Source organism: Canis lupus, chromosome 1 (assembly GCF_048164855.1).
Source record: "Canis lupus baileyi chromosome 1, mCanLup2.hap1, whole genome shotgun sequence".
NCBI lineage: Eukaryota > Metazoa > Chordata > Mammalia > Carnivora > Canidae > Canis > Canis lupus.
In genome coordinates, this window is record NC_132838.1 from 49,809,702 (window position 1) to 49,824,968 (window position 15,267).

At 40.8% G+C, this 15,267-nt stretch overlaps 1 long non-coding RNA gene across 8 annotated transcripts in view; it reads right to left on the reverse strand.

The window, feature by feature from the left end:
* The window catches only part of LOC140635270 (uncharacterized), a 47,992-nt gene extending 33,739 nt beyond the window's left edge, over positions 1-14,253 (reverse strand). For all 8 annotated transcript variants that reach the window (XR_012032642.1, XR_012032641.1, XR_012032640.1 and 5 more), the window contains exons 1-2: positions 11,251-14,253; positions 9,671-9,814 (exon numbers count right to left, since the gene is read on the reverse strand). This is a non-coding gene — a long non-coding RNA (uncharacterized lncRNA). The remainder of the gene's footprint in view (positions 1-9,670; positions 9,815-11,250) is intronic.
* Between the last annotated feature and the right edge of the window lie 1,014 nt (positions 14,254-15,267).

Sequence of the window (15,267 nt, forward strand, 5' to 3'; positions counted from 1 at the left end):
CATTTTCCAATGTGTGCATTTTCTACAAATGTATGCAATTCTAGCAACCAGAGGCTACAAAAATTCCATTATTCTGCAACATTACATATCCCCTTTGAAAGTGAGACATCTGGGAGTGACTTAATCTTTCTCCTCTTTGTGAACAGTCATCTTAATTAATCTAAAATAGTGGAAAAATCAGAGGACCTCTCATCTTGAGCTATAGGGAGGCCCTGAGGTCTGGATACAGAGGAAAATTAACATCGTAAATAATATATTACATATTGATATTACATTACAGTCCACCACATGTAAAATGGTATCACGTGTTATATTCAGTATAACTTCTCTTAATGCAATGCACAGGTAAATTGCAACGGACACAGTACATTAGGGCAGCATCTCCTCCTGCCCCTATGCCTGCTTCAGTGATGCATTGCCTCAGATGACCTGTGTCTCTGATTTTCATTGACTAAACGTGTAATCAAGGGCATTCAGATCTAGCAAGCATGTTGCCTTCTCCCATTGGCCACATTATCTACTCTGATTTGGGAAATTAATCATCTAATCACTTTGGTGTAATGGGGTGACATGTTTTTCTGCTGGAATGACTCAGTGACCTTCCTCAACAGCCTTCAAGTGCATGCATTCATTATCAACCACATAAAAGTCAAATATGTCAGACAATTGTCTGTGTTAGCAAACTTTATGGGTCCCTGTCTATGGACCCAAGTATTCTGATATATCTGGACATGGCCTGAGGACTCTTTCAGGTGTCTCTTTGCTTTAAAGGTCAGAAGCCTTCTGCCAAAAGATTCATCTTCAAGAAGAAAGGAACAGGTGCTTAGAAGATTGGACCAAGAAAAACTCTTTTCAGTTAAAGAGAGGGATAATTATGAGTACCTCTCTGTTCCCCAAGGGGCCCCCCAAGAGCAGGTTTTGCTGAGCCCTGCAGAGACCAGTTTGACCAAATTGACCAAGTTTTTATCCTTGAAAGATATTGTGACCCAGCCATGCTATCTTAAGATCATGTAGCGAGACCCATTACCCCGTTAGCTATGGCCCCAAACATCCTAAAGTCATGAAAACTTAAAAACACAAAGACCACTTGATGGGCAGAACCTTAAGAGAATCATCTTATGAGTGTCAAGAAATATCTTGAGAATGTTTCTCCTACATAATCTGTCAACTCCAAAATTACAACTTCCTATCCCTTCTCACTATTCCATGCTCGGTTCAATGTACATGGTGGCCCCATGATAACTGGAAGTAAAAGGGAAAGGAATGAATGTTACAGACCACATGATCATATAATTTATTTCCAAAATCAGGAAACTTCTGGGGTTATAAAGGAGTACTATCAAATTCATGCCAGGGCTGTTCTAGGCAAACCAGCATCTGATCACCCTATGAGTCTGAAAATTGTAGGAGAGAACATTTGTCTGTCTAACTTTAGCCTTTTGTCCTAATCAACTTTTTATCCCATCACATAGTCTTGCTCTTTTAGATACATCGTTGGCCATTCAAAGCAAAAATCCAAGCTTTCTAGACATTTTGATGAATTCTGACAAAACTAGAAAATCCTAAATAATAATCCTATATGTTTATCCTGGATCTTTCTCACTTGCATTCTTACTTCACAGAGATTTAGAGAGACATACTTCCTAACAAAAAAGATGCAAGTGGTTATCCATTCAAAACAATCTTACCTTAGAGAGCTGCCTCTTATTCATCCAAAACAAAAACAAACAAAAAAACACAGTTATGAAATGCCAGACATGCTTCTAGGTATTGGGTGACACAGCTTTTAAAAACACAAGACTATCACCCAGCTCAGGGAATTTTACATGCAGTGAGGGAAGCAGCTAATGAATAAGCAAATAGATCACTGTGGGATTAGCCGATGGAGTTGTCACCCCAAGATGGATGGAGGGAGAGTCTACTGTAGTAACAGAGGTCTAGGAAGACATCTCTGAGAAGTGACATTTGATCTGAGTGCAGGACGGACACTGGCCAGTGTAACAAGGCCCTTTCACAGATCACATCAATTTCAATTCCAGCCCTACACCAACTTTTCTTGTTTCTCCTAGTTTGGGAAGATCAGGGACTCCTCTATGATTTTCTCTGAAATGGAATGAATACAGATGAAAAGCAAAAGGAGTTTCCACTGCACACTTGAGGAATCATGGGAAATAGAACTATCACCATCAGTCAGCCTAAAGCAGCCATGGGGTGCCTGAATGACCCACTACTGAGTGTGATTTTCATCAGCCACAAGGGCCTGTGCACTTTTAGCATTCCTGGGGGTGGGCATCAGTCAGTGGAGTCTGTACCCAGAGAAGTCCTGAGGACAGGCAGTGCTTGCTGGGCTTGGCTAACCACAGTATTTTCTCAGGGCAACTTTGAGCCCATGTCTATGCCAAAGTCAGCCTGAAAGGCAGTTTTCTGAACCCATCATGTTCCTGGCATCATTCCTAGCCTCTGGTGGCCGCTGGTCCCACTGACCTATCCATTCTTGTGTTTAGGTTACTCCTGCATTCAATGTCTATTCCCCCTGCTGGCAGTGTCACATTGTGACTTCTGATCCCGATGTCCTTGACTAATCAGAGTAATCGAAGCCTCTCTCTTCCAAACCTGAGCCACAAGTCACTGTCAGCATAGAGCTGGTCTGGGCGCTGCTTATTGTAAGCTTTCTGTACCTCTCTTGCTTTCCAAACTCTGGGTCAGGATCCCTACACTCCTCTCCACAGTCTGTAACATGTGATTTTTGGAAATGTAACCAAAAGAAAAGTCTGAATAGAGCCCAGCAAGAGCCAAAAGAAATGGAATAATGAAGTATGTCCTGCTATTCAGCCTGGGTCTGTTACTGTGCCCAAATGTGGCTTTGCCTTCTACAGTATTTAGATCATACTGTTGACTCATGTTCCATAAGGACAGATTCGATTTATCCATGTAGCCTCTTCTACTCCCCACTGACATTCATTCTCATCTTCCCTTCCTTTGCCTCCGGGAACCTCCTGCCCAAAGGCAGTTTTTGTAACAGCACCTTTGATTGGACTATTGTTCCCAGTTAATTCATCCAATTGTTCTTTATTAACTCTCCTTTGATTGCTTTCAGATGTTTTTCTACTTGTTGAGATAGGTAATAGGGTTTTTGTTCCTCTGTTACATATTATAATATGGTTATTTGCCATAACATTTGGATCCTCAATAGATCTTTTTTCAGGTATTCTTACCACTTGACATCAGGTAATGTCCAGTAACTATAGCAAACTTATAAATAGCACTTACTATATTCCAGGCACTGTTCTAAGGACCTTACGTTCATTAACTCATCAAATCCTCAAAACTCTAACACGTAGGTATTATTATAACAATTTACAGATGAAGAAACTGAACCACAGAGAAGTTAAGTAACAGTCTCACATAGCTAATAGTGCTGAACTCATAGTATTTTTTCCTTGGCACTCAAACTCAATAGTAAAATTTCACATTATTTTTGTTCATGTTTAATTACCATCAAATCCCTATCTATTTTCTAAAACAGGAGAAAAAGATCAGACCAAAATAATCATAAACATAGTCAAAATGATACCAATCATCCCCTTTAGATTGAGTGATTAAATTGAATTGTTTGTACCTCTGTTCTCTTCAGAGAACAAGTAGTTCCCTTCTAGAGAAATGACTCAGATACATTAGCTTCTCCAGGATGCTACGCTATGATTGAACTTATCAACGTTTAGGAGATTTTTTTTTTTTTGATATTTTTTTTTTGGATCCAAGTTCTATAGCTTGGCATATCCAACTTTCCACTATCTGTGTCCAGCTTCCTTCTTCCTAGTCTTATCTCTTGCTCCTCCCCCACCCCTTTACCCCTTCCAGGAGGCTCCTTCTCAAAACTATGTCCATTCCATTGGCCCAGAATGCTCTACCCATCTCTCCACCAATTTTTCTCTCACTCTTGGTTAATTTGTGGTTCTCTCAAAATTATACATGTAACTTTCTTAAAAATAGTTCTATAAATCTTACAGTAAAGAAAAACAATCATCCTCTGCCCAATTTTTCCACACCCCCAAGTCTTAACTATGTTCAACTCTTTGAACTGTGTCTTCTCTATATTCTAAACAATGTTCATTAAATGGATTAGGATTATGTTCATTTGCAAGTAACAGAAAACCTTTCTAGAGTGACTTAAACAAGCAAGGAATTCATTTATTTCATATAAAAAGAAGCCCACAGGGTAGCCCCGGTGGCACAGCGGTTTAGCACCACCTTCAGCCCAGGGTGTGATCCTGGAGACCCTGGATCGAGTCCCACGGCAGGCTCCCTGCATGGAGCCTACTTCTCCCTCTGACTGTGTCACTGCCTCTCTCTCTCTCTCTCTCTCTCTCTCTCTCTCTCTCTCTCCCTGTCTCTCATGAATAAATAAATAAAATCTTAAAAAAAAAAAAAAGAAGAAGAAGAAGCCCACAAATAGACATTCCAAGGCAGGCATGAGTCTCAACAGGTTCTTCAGAAACCAGGCTCTTTTTACCTTTCTATTCCACCTTCTTTGCTTGTGACATCATCACAAGATGGTGGCTCTTACCTCCAGGCGCTGTGCCCACATTCCAGGAAAAAAAAAAAGAATAGAGAAGGACAGAGATATCTTTCCTAGTAAGACTTTGCCTTTTACTTGAAAAGGAATATCCTCTGCAAGAACTTCTGCCTATGTTTTGTCTAGTCTTTTCAAAGTTATCTGTTGGGGGCAGGATGGAAGACTGGGAGTGGGGAGAGTTCTGCTTCTCAAATTGTCTTTTTCCTCTTCCTTTTTTTATTTGTGTTTGTCATTTGTTTGTTATTGATCTGCCTTTTAATGTTGGAAACTTTCCCCTAAGTCTCAAGATCTTTGTGTCTGCTCAATCATATTTAAGAGTAAATCTCAGATAAACTGTTTAGAATTCTGTGTGCATGGTAGGACTTGTGGACAGGGGGTTACATGGTGAGGAAATTGGGATGTAGTTTTCACTGGACATGCACAGTTGTTAGTATATAAAGGCCTTTTCTCTCAGGTTGCTTAGTTTCCCCAGAAGAGAACTCCAGCATTCTGCTTGGGGTATGTGAGTATGGTTGCCAGTACCCTGAACAAGACTGGGGAAGGTTCTAGTGTGTCTCACTATCCAATGTGTAGCCTCCAGCCTTAACTGAGCCTGATGCCCCTCAGGATATCTTCACAGAGTAACCATACACTCTTCTGCTCAGCAGAGGAGGTGTAGCTGCTTAATGGTATGGGATGGGGGGGAACCCTAAACGCTTCTCTGCAGACTTTCAACCTGTCTTCCCATCCCAGCTGCACCTGCATCTTCAGAGATACTTGCAGCTCCAGATCCTGAGCCATTCTGGCAGCTGCACAGAGCAGCAGCATCCTGGCCCTTCCTTCTCCTGCTTGTGTATCCAGTGTACCTGCTCTGCTAGGTCAGTTCTAATTTATCCAGATGTTATTCGGCCTCAAAAATAGATCCCATTCATCTCTACTCCTGATTTATCATTTACAATTTAAAAACAAAATTTAAATCACCATATGGTTGTTTGAATGGGGATTCCAGAGGAAGCAGGGGTTAATCCACTAAATTCATCCAGAACTCAGATTGGGGGTATCAGAATGCAGTCATCCCTCAAGGCCAAGTGCAAATGTCTGCTCCTCTGCAAAGCTGTCCCCACTTCTTCTCCACTCTCCACCCTATAAATTAATGTCTTCCTTTCTATAGTGCTCAGTATACCCTTCCATCACCCCTCTTATCACTCAATGTCACAATGAGGGCTTCCCACAGCTCTCCTCTGCTAGACAGCAAGCCCTACAAAGACAGAGATAGTTTAATGTTCATCTTCATATTCTTACTTCCTGGCTCTCTGCTTGCCTAAGTAAGTTCTTTATATTTTTTGACAGATTAATGAAGCCTGATTTTAAAAATAATGGACTAAGAGACAGGCGTTCAGTATTCCGATCTGAGCTATAGTGCTGAAATAGTTATCACCTTATGTGTATGTCTTAGTCAGCTAGGGCTACTACAATGAAATACCATAGACTATATAGATACAGACATTTATTTCTCACAGTTCTGGATTCTGGAAGCCCAAGACCAAGGGGCTGGCAGACTCAGCTCCTGGCAAGAGCCCTCTTCCTGGTTTGCAGACAGCCACCTTCCCACTGTGTGTGCAATGGGACAGGGAGCTAGAGCAAACTCTGATCTCGTGGTTTCATCCTCTCCATGTAAGGGCCCTAACCACATTACTGGGGGCCCCACTCTCATGACCTCATATAAACCTGATTACTCCTCAAAGTCCCTACCTCCAAATACCACTAGATTGGAGGTTAGGGTGTCAACATATGAATTTGGGGAGGGTCAAATGGGTGGAAGAAGATGCAAGCATTCAGTACAAAATAGTTTATTTTTCTAGTTGAAAAACAGTGCTCAATAATTGGTGGTTATTTTTATTGTCAGTATCTCTAAATGGTGAGAATATTCACATCTCACTTTAGAAGGCAAACAATATGCTTTACTGAGGGAGGGAAGTTCAAGATTAGGAGGACACAGTAGGTGGCTATGCGCCAGACTGCCTCAAGTATAGAGTGGGAAATATTCTGGCATTAAAGGTAGTTCAGCCACTGAGATGGCCAGTTGTTTTTATTTTTCAGTGTCTTTCTGTGCTGTAAAGTAAAAACAGTATTTACTCTTAATCAGTAAGTTTGCACTTTGCCTAAAGTTGCCTTCATTAAAAATGTTAGCAAGCCTTCCTTAAAATTCTTACCAGTTAGTGACTTTGGTCATGTGAAATTTCTACCTAGCTATTCTGATGACACACTAATGCTGTGGGTGCCTTTATTTTACAGAAAAAGAAATACATGTGAAAGGCTAAAATGATATATAGGTGGCTAAGATATATGTAACTACACATAGCTTGCCTCTAAATTCAAATTCCTTCCTCAAGGTGCTACTGGGATACAAGTGCATTCCAGGATCTACATCTCCTGTATTTAATAATAGTATTCAGAAATACTATTAAAGACCACAGGCCCAAAATGGAGTTACATATGCTAAGCCCCGCATCACCATGAGACTTAATGACAATTTCAGCTCTCATAGAAATGGACTCTTAAACCAGTCATCAGGAATCACCAGATCAGTATTAGGTAATCTGCCTGATTTACCCTTCCATCACTTAAAGTAAAATAACTTCACAATAACCAATCTGCTTTTTGGCCGAGTACCACTTCTTTGTCCCTACTCCCTTCTGCCTATAAAATCTCTTGCCTTGTATAGCTCTTCAGAGCTCCCATCTGCTAGATTGGATGCTGCCTGATTCGTGAATTGCTGAATAAAGCCAATAAGATGTTTATATTTCATTGAGTTGAATTTTGTTTTCTGACAGTACTTACTATTAAACTGAATTATCACATTTCATTTGTGGATGGTGAGGACAAGAACTAATATCTTCTAATTAAATATTGTCCTTGTTCCTAAAAACCATCCAGAAAAACTATGAATTGATGTGAGAATCACTGATTCCAGTCTTAAATCTCACAATACTCTCACTTGTATCCATTATAATTGAGCTCACATACTCAAATAAAGAAGGAAGAACTAAGCCACAGAGATTGCAACTCTTCCATGGAAATGTCCCTACACACAACAAAGCCACAAATCATGTCTGATTGGTTAGCCATTTCATGGAACTTTCTCTGCACACAACAAAGCCTCTGATGTCTAATTGCTTAGCCAAAGTTTTCTCTCAGAAAAATACTTTGGTTTCTGCTAGAGATTCCCTCCCTTTCATGCTTCCTGCTTTGAACACACAGAAACCTGGACACTATAAGAAAGACAAGGAAGGAACCTGCACAAAGAGAAAAAGCTCAGGTTGCAAATGAGGAAGCAGAGATACAGGTGGATGCCCTTCTGTGAGCACCTAACACCTGGAGCTGCTGTGGAGATGGAGAGCCAGTGCTGTGACCATGACCATGACCACATTCAGAGCAGAGCCTGGCCCACCAAGAGTAATCACAGCTCTTACTTCAGCAAGAAAAACATTTAGCCCAGAAAGGAAAAGAACACTTGAAGCAATGATGACCTCGCACAAACACAACAAAAGACTTGAAGAATCTAAAAAAAACCCCCCTCTCTCAAAATAAAGACAACAACTCACTTTTAGACTACAAAGGTGGGACTAAAACAATACACAACAATGGAAGATGGCAAGTGAGTTTATTAATTAATTTGTTTGTTTGTTTACTTATTTATTTTAAGTAGGCTCCTTGACCAATTTGGGGCTCAAACTCACATCCCTGAGATTAAGAGTCACATGTTCTGTCAACTGAGACAGCCAGGAGGCCCAGATGACAACTGTATTTAAAGAGAAGTCAAGCATTCTAAGGTCACTGTCTTTTCAAAAGTAGGAAAGAGATATTTATTAACTTTAGATATTGTTAGAAATATATATACATATATAAACAGAAACAATGCATAATTTCCAAATGAGTAAAAGAACAAAATGGAAACTATTAAAAGAGAGAGTGAGAGAAGAAAGGAAAAAAGAAAAATATGTATCTTTTACTTCAAAGGAATGCAGTAAAGAAAAAATAAGAACCAAAGAAAAACACAGTAGTTACAAAATGAAATGATAGAAGTCTACATATGTAGTAACTACAATAAATATAAATGTATTTGATCTACCAATTAAAAGACAAACTCCCAGATTTATTTCTTTATTTTTTGACTATCTAGTCTTTCGCTTAAAAATTTGACATTAAGGGGAACCTGGGTGACTTAGTCAGTTGAACATCTAACTCTTGATCTCGGCTCAGGTCTTGAACTCATGGTCATGAGTTCAAGCCCTGCACTGGGCTCCATGCTGCATGTGGAGCCTATTTATAAACAAATGGGACATTAAAAAGTTGAAAATAAAGACAGTTTAGCAGTATTAATTTAACAACAACAATGAAAGAACTACATATGAACATTTATCAGATGCAGTTAAAACAGGAAGCATATTTTTAAAAAACAAAATGCACAGGGATGCCTGGGTGGCTCAGTGGTTGAGTGTCTGCCTTTGGCTTGGGTTGTGATCCCAGGGTCCTGGGATCAAGTCCTACATCAGGCTTGCCTCATGGAGCCTGCTTCTACCTCTGTCTCTGTCTCTGCCTTTCTCTATATATGTCTCTCATAAATAAATAAATAAAATATTTTTAAGAAAAGCACAAATTAATGAGATAAATATTCAGTTCAAGAAGCTAGAGCCTATAAATACAGAGAACAAACCAGTGGTTGCCAGAGGAGAGGGGAGTGAGAGGATGGGCAAAATGGGTGAAGGGGAGTGGAAGTAACAGGCTCCCAGTTATGGGAGGAAAAGTCACAGGAATAAAAAAAAAGTCACAGGAATAATAGACACAACATGGGGGATATAGTCAATAATATTGTAACACTGATGCACGGTGACAGATGGTAGCTAGCTAGCTACACATTTGTGGTGAGCACAGTAATGTATAAACTTGTTGAATCACTGTGTCATACACCTGGAACTAATGTAATGTTCTGTCTTCACTATACTCAAATAAAAATAAACAAATAAATAAATTTTAAATCAATGCAAAAAAAAAAAACTAGAATATATAAATATAGAGAGCTCATGGAATTAAAAACTAAATATATTGGGATACCTGGGTGGCGCAGTGGTTTAGCGCCTGCCTTTGGCCCAGGGCGTGATCCTGGAGACTCGGGATCAAATCCCACGTCGGGCTCCCGGTGCATGGAGCCTGCTTCTTCCTCTGCCTGTGTCTCTGCCTGTCTCTCTCATTGTGTGCCTATCATAAATAAATTAAATTAAAATAAAATAAAATAAAAAAATAAAAACTAAATATATTAAGCATATTGTATGTTAATTATATCTCAATAAAACTATTTTTAAAAGTTTAGTGTTGGTACAAGAATTGACAAAAAATTCCATGAATCAGAAAGAGAGCCCAGAAATTGACCTGTATATATGTGGTAACTTGGTATATGATAGGATGGAAGTACCAACCAGTGGAGAACTGAAGAGCCTCCCAATAAATAGTATTAGGGCAGTTGAGTTTCCATATTGAAAATTTAAATTAGTACACTTATTGTGATGAGCACTGAGTCATACATAGAATTGTTGGATCACTATACTGTACATCTGACACTAAGATAACATTGTATATTAATTATACTTCAATAAAAAAGAAAAATTAAATTAGATGCATACCTCTAAAATCAGTATCAGATTGATCCAAGACCCAAATGGGAAAGAAGAAAAATATCTTAAATTATTAGTAAAAAGTATAAGAATATATTTATGACTTTGGAGTAGTGAGGTTCTTTTATCCAGGACACAAAAAGCATGAATGATAAAAGAGAATGTTTGACTCTGTCAAATGTAAAACTTCAATTTTTCAAAAGATGCCATAAACAGAATTAAGAGAGAAGTCACAGCCTGGAAAAAGTCTTTGCCTTACACAGAACAAACTATGGATTCATATCCCAATGTATATATTTTTATACAACTTACGAATCAATAAGAAAACAGAAAAAAAAAACATGCAAAGTGCCGACTATACAGTTCTCAGAGGAAGGAATGCAAACAGACAATACACTAATGGGAAAAAAGTTCAATGGAAAAAAAATGCTCAACTCCATTTGTAATTAGAAAAATCCAAAAAAAAAAAAAAAAGGAAAGAAAGAAAAATCCAAATCAAGGTAGAGATAGCACTTTTCACCCATAAGACTAGCAAAAATTTAGGATGTGGAAGTATCAAGAGTAGGCAAGGATTGCTTTGGAAAGCAAGTTGGCATCCACTATATAATAAAATTGAAAATGTTTTTATCTTACAACCCAACAATTTTATTGGGGAGGAGGCAGTGATGACGTCTAGTCAGTTTGTACCATCTGTGTTCCCCGAAAGATCTAGACTGTGTGCACAAGCTCCTATTTACGGATAACTTGTGCCACCATGGCAAGAGAGGAGATAACAATAGCATGGGGTCATGCAGGAGAGAATGAAAGCACAAACCCACTTTGTCATTGTTCCAACAGCCACCACTTGCTCCTCCATGGTGCCTGTTTGGAAGCTGGAAGCCACTTGTTCCTCTCTTCCTGCCACACTCTGCCCTCTGAGTGACTGGGCCTGCTCACTCCATGTTTGCTGCTATTGCCACCATGCTGCCCACCCTTGTCAGACAATAGTAAAACTGAGCACATGATATTAACAACAGGGGGCACCTGGGTATTTCCGTCAGTTGAGCATCCAACTCTTGTTCTTGACTCAGGTCATGATCTCATGGGTTGTGGTTTTGAGCCACACACGCATCTCCACACTCAGCAAGAAGTCTGCTTGAAGATTCTCTCCCATTGCCCTTCCCCCCACTCTTGTTTTCTCTCTCTCTCAAAGAAATAAGTAAAGCTTAAAAAAAAAAAAAAAAAAAAGATGTTAACAACAGGCCTGGCAGCATGTCTGATTGGGTGAAACTAAGGGAGACAGTCTTCATCCTCACCCACAGAACTAAACAGCCTTTCCATAGAAAAATAAACAATCTAACTTTTCCATATTTGTAGAAAACAGCAAAGAAGCTCTATGTGTTTGTGGTATGGAGCATGTCAGTCTCATGTGCAAATTACCTCACTGACCCACCCACATTATAGCCAAGGGTTGGAAATGTTCCCTAGTCAGCATACCCACAAGGACACCGGATAGCCCTTGGTGTGGCTTGATGCGGGGTTGGAATGGAGCAGAGCCCACAGCCCTGACCTCACCCGTGCCCTGCCACGGCCCCTGGAGCCAATCAGCCCCAGACAACCCCCTATCTCAAGGAGAGGGGTGCCAACGCTTGCACCATCTTGTAGTTCATGATACAAAATGACAACCATCTGTGTGCACCCAGCACTGCCTAACTGATAGTCTTTCACTGTGTGTTTGACACTTATTTACTGATATTCTATCAATAAAACTGTATATACAAACAGACTTTTTACCAATGTATTACCACAGGCCAACCCAGAGCCAAAGTTTTAGAGGAAAAATAAACTGGCAATTTCCCCACTTTTCTGCAGTTTTTTTTTTTTTTTTTTTCTCTATTTGGTTTTCCTTTGGGCCTTTCAAGATAAGAGGATTCCAAAAGGCAAACAAAAGGGTTTTAATTTAGGATAGCAGAATCGGTTCCCAGTAATAGAATGGTTCATGCACCAGCACTCCTGCTGGCCTTGACTTTCAGCTGATAGAGCAGCCCCACATCACAAAAGCCCAGGGATGGCTGGTGTTTCCGGGGCGGGGGGAGAGGGGGGGTTTGCTCCAATCCCACACCACCACTTTGCTCCAGGGCACTTTCCCCCTGGAGAGCAGAATCAACATGTCTCCAGCTATAAAATGACTTATCTGTCCTTAAAATGACCCACATTCCTGCTTCACTCTAGCGATGGTGCAGTGCTCTCTGTCAATCAAATCACTGCCCAGCTAACCTGCCCATAATTTAATTCTTATTTTAGTCTGAACCATCCAACACTGCCAGCTCAGGATCAAGCATGAGCAGGAAGGACTGTCAGATTGAGGACCTCCAGAGCTATACAGGTTGCCATGTGCAAAAGTGAAAGTTCCCTGTGGGGGACAAGGCTCAGGGCCACCCCACAGAGTAGCTGAGCTCAGCTCCATTCACCCCTCAGCAGGGCAGCTTTGAGTTGTGCAGAAACTCACCATTCTTCAGGGTATCTCTGGCCAGAATCCCTTCCTTGGCTTGAAGACCATCTATCAGTCTAGCTTTTCCCAACCTTCTTATCATTACCATCCTTTTCCCCAGAAGCCATATTAGGCATAAAATTTTAATGCCACAGATATACTGTGCATCTCTGTAGATTGAGGCCATTCGGGAGACCATAGACCAATTCAATATCTAAGACTTTTTTTTTGCCTTCCAAGGACAGTGTTGGAGACACCTCCCCTCCCACCCCCATTACTGAGAATGCATGTGTTAGCTGTGACTGCAGTAGGGTCTACCCTCTATCACCAGAGAAATCCACCTGCCCAGGGAGGGTAGGACCAGCTCCCAACCAGAGCTAAAATGACTGATTCCTTATACCAGTCCCAGGCACCTTCCCCTCCAGGATGCCCTGGCTGGGGCACAGACCTTCATTCCTGACCCTGTGCCCTCACTAATCTCTGCTCTTCATCCGGTTTCATTTTCTTTCCACATGCTGCTTCCTGGTGTGTAGGAGACAGATTCGGCCCACAAGGAAATTTCATAATCCTTGAATACTCAGTAAATCAAAAACCCCTAAGTCTCTAAGTTAGGCAAGTTGATAATGTAGCAAATGTATTCATTTATTTATATGTTGTTTCAGTTAATCAAGTAACATAAGGAAAGGGCTTTGTGTGCTGGGTGAACAAGAAGCAGCCATGAAGCACAGGACATAGAGGGCTAGGAGTACATAGTGACTTCTAGAAAGAGCTGATGCTTGGCCAGTCCTTGAGAAGCAAACACAATCTAGTTTGGAGAGCTGGAGGGACATCTGTGCAAAGACCAAGAGGACAGATGGAGTGTGAACAATAGGCTTGGGAAACTGTGCTGGAGGGCAGACAAAAGAACACTGAACCCCAGGTGAGCAAGGAAGGCAGAGAAGGGGCTGAGAGAGGTATTATCAAGTCAGTCTGTGCTCTTGCACGGATATAGAAAAGACATGTGTGTCTCCTGGGGAAAAGTGACATCTCAGGCTATGCCCACACAAGGGATTGTGGGAGTTGAGGAGGGTCTAACAGCGGAGAGAGATGGGAGAAGAGAGAGGAAGGGAGGGAAAGAGATAGCCCATCAGGTTCAGATGGAGCAGGATGAGCTGAACAGGAGAGAAGAATCAGAATCCACACAGACCCATGGGAAGAATGAAGGCTGAGGTTCTAGGCATAAACACACTCTTTAATTTAAATTATTTCCGGAAGTCACAAAGACATATGCGGGTTTGAAACTAAAATATAAACCCACCAAAAATTAAGAAAGGAAGACACGACTACCCTAGCCAAAGGTCTAAGTTGAATCTAAAACATCTCATAGACCCCTAACTCTGGGAAACGAACAAGGGGTGGTGGAAAGGGAGGTGGGTGGGGGGTTGGGGTGACTGGGTGATGGGCACTGAGGGGGTCACTTGATGGGATGAGCACTGGATGATATGGTATATGTTGGCAAATTGAACTCCAATTAAAAAAATTTTTAAATAAGGAATTTCAGGGGTTACAAGAAAAAAAATCTCGGGATCCCTGGGTGGCGCAGCGGTTTGGCGCCTGCCTTTGGCCCAGGGCGCGATCCTGGAGACCCGGGATCGAGTCCCACGTCGGGCTCCCGGTGCATGGAGCCTGCTTCTCCCTCTGCCTGTGTCTCTGCCTCTCTCTCTCTGTGACTATCATGAATAAATAAATAAAATCTTTAAAAAAAAAAAAAATCTCATAATATGCTTATTACCGTGCAGGAAATTGGCAGAATTCAGATGGACAATCCAACCTCAAGCCTAGAACACAGCCAGCAACAAGAATTACTAGATAGTAATCTCATGAGCTTCTGACCTACACTTTTCTGCATCTTCCTCATTAGACACAGGACTGTCCAGGCATCTGTGACAGGGTCAGCCTACAGCCAGGGGCCAGGTGGATGCAGATTCCCAGGTTAAGAAGGGAGCTAGGCAGAACTGTAGCAGGAGAGAAAAATATCAGTGCAGACAGACTAACTTACTTCTGACCTGAACACATTCATTTCATGTTCATGACCTGAACATGCCCATTTCAAAGCATATAATCCCTTCCCAACAGTTCTCTAATCCTGGAGTTATCACTAAAGGATCCCAACTAATGAGATGTTGACCAAAGGAACTGATTCTAATTTAAGAAGAGCAACCACGTTGAAGGAACATCCACCCCAGCTGAGGTAGTGAGAAAGAACACAGTTCACAGTAGATGGAGAAGGAAAACTCAACCACTTGAGAGTGAACACTGATAGTAACAAAAGCATATGGTAAACTCTTGAGTGATCTGAAGAATGGAGAAGAAGGTCACAGATTAACCCAGATTAGTCACACTGTGGTTCAAATACAGATAAATGTAACAAGTTATTATTCAGAATTAAATTCTTAAAATAATTTATTTATTTATTTAATTCATCACAAAAATTAACTCAAAATAGGTCCTAGCCTAAATGTAAAATACAAAAGCTACAAAACTTATAGAGGAAAATATAGAATAAAATGTATGTGACCTTTGATTTGGCA